Source organism: Martes martes (assembly GCF_963455335.1).
Source record: "Martes martes genome assembly, chromosome: 4".
In the NCBI taxonomy this organism is placed as follows: domain Eukaryota; kingdom Metazoa; phylum Chordata; class Mammalia; order Carnivora; family Mustelidae; genus Martes; species Martes martes.
In genome coordinates this window covers 61,749,264-61,751,287 of record NC_137891.1, presented here as the reverse complement: position 1 = coordinate 61,751,287, position 2,024 = coordinate 61,749,264, and the positions used below count along the sequence as shown (strand labels likewise).

The 2,024-nt window shown below is 43.4% G+C and overlaps 1 pseudogene across 1 annotated transcript; it reads left to right on the top strand.

Moving 5' to 3' along the window:
- The first annotated feature begins 441 nt into the window (after window positions 1–441).
- Window positions 442–1,793, top strand: LOC308341600 (spermine synthase-like; annotated as a pseudogene). Its single transcript has 2 exons — window positions 442–1,118; window positions 1,323–1,793. The product of its transcript is annotated as a spermine synthase-like (transcript).
- Window positions 1,794–2,024: the final 231 nt, after the last annotated feature.

Here is a 2,024-nt window from a genome sequence, read left to right as displayed (position 1 = left end):
AGATCAACAGCACCATTATTATGAACTTGTCTTCTTGCCTCATTGCATTTTAATGGACCGAGCTGTATGCCCAGGGTTTCTAAAGTACCTAGAGACTTTGCCCAGCTGCATTCACTTTCTTCATGACCTGGGTTACTAGTGTTTCATTTTCCCAACTAATACTTGTTAATGCCTGCTTTGAAATTCCCAAACCTGTCTTGTGCTGAAATTTTTATAGTCAATGACTCTTAATATAATCACCTAACACAACAAAGTTGATCTCTGGAGAGAACAATCTGTTTAAGCTTTACCCTAGAAATTCCCCCAAGATTACTTCTGAAGCCACTCTTTTAAAAATGTAAACAGGTGGGCACTCCCAATGGGCTGCAGCCTGGCACGTCCTGCAGCCTCCCAGTCTCCCTCGGCCACCTGCCCAGGCACAGCACAGGGCCTCACCTCATTATGCCAGTGGCATGGCATAGCATGCTCAACTTCATGCTCAGCATCACAGCTGATGGTGAGACCATTCTAAAAGGCCTCTGGTCTTTTTCCAGCAGCAAGGGATGACAGTCTACACAGCTGGCAGGACCATAGTTATTTAGCGGCCTGCATAGACAACAATGGCAGCTTTGCCAACTTGAGAGTTTACCCACATGGATTGATGGTGTTGGAACTTCAGAGTTATGATAGTGATTCACCAGGCCAAGAAGTTGACAGTCTTTTGAACAAAGTAGAAGAAAGAGTGAAAGGACTGAGGACAGTATCGGGTAAGGGAAGCAATTACCACCCATAGTTTGAGGGGCCATGGACAGATACTGGCCCACTGCTAATTGTTGCCTGGTTGAGTATGACGTAGATGAAGTGGTGTATGATGAAGATTCACCTTATCAGAACGTTGAAATTCTACACTCGAAGTAATTTGGAAATATTCTCATCCTTGGTGGGAAAGTTAATCTTGTGGAGTGATTTGGGTATACCCAGGCCACCATGGGCAGTGGAAAAGACTACAGCGGCAAAGATGCACTGATTCTAGGGGACGGAGATGGGGGCATATTACGTGAAATTGTCAAACTGAAACCAAAGATGGTCACTATGGTAGAGATTGACCAAATGGTGGTCAATGGATGTAAGACATACGTGTGAAGGGGCGCCTGGGTGGCTCAGTGGGTTAAAGCCTCTGCCTCCGGCTCAGGTCATGATCCCAGAATCCTGGGATCGAGCCCCGCATCTGGCTCTCTGCTCGCTGGGGAGCCTGCTTCCCCCCCTCTCTCTGCCTGCCTCTCTGCCTACTTGTGATCTCTGTCTGTCAAATAAATAAATAAAATCTTAAAAAAAAAAAAAAGACATACGTGTGAAAAACATGTGGTGATGCCTGAGACAATCTTAAAGGAGACAGCTCTCGTCCTAATAGAAGACTACATTTCAGTGCTGAAGACATATGCCAAAGAAGGGCGAGAGTTTGATTATGTGATTAATGATCTGACAGCAGTTCCAATATCTGCGTCTTCCAGAAGATTCCACATGGGAATTTCTCAGACTGATTCTTGGCCTCTCAGTGAAAGTACTGCAACAGGATGGGAAATAATGTTACACAGAATAACTGTGTCAATTTGACAATAGCCCTGTCATTCCATGAACAGCTTGGGCACCTGTGTTGTCCTGTAGGATTCTCAGACGTCATCTCTTCCGCCACACTTGGAATTGCTATTTTACAGTTTGTAAGGAAAATGAACCTTGAAGACCAGTATCCTCTAATCATGTGTGCTGCAAATAGCCCTCCTGACCTTCATATGCTGTACATGACACTGAAATGAGTCAGGCAGTTGTGAATTCAAAGTTTTCTTTTTTTAATCATTATTTTTAATTTAAAAAATGCAAATGGAGAAGTATATTTTGATGAGGTAAGGTGTTACTTTTTTTAAAAAGTCAGCTGAAGGATGATTAGACAGCACAAGCAAAGGTTGCTAAATGCTCGGAACTCCTAGAATGTGATTTTTGCTACTTTGTGTGTGGGCTTTTTGTTTTTATTTTGGTAGACTTCAAAT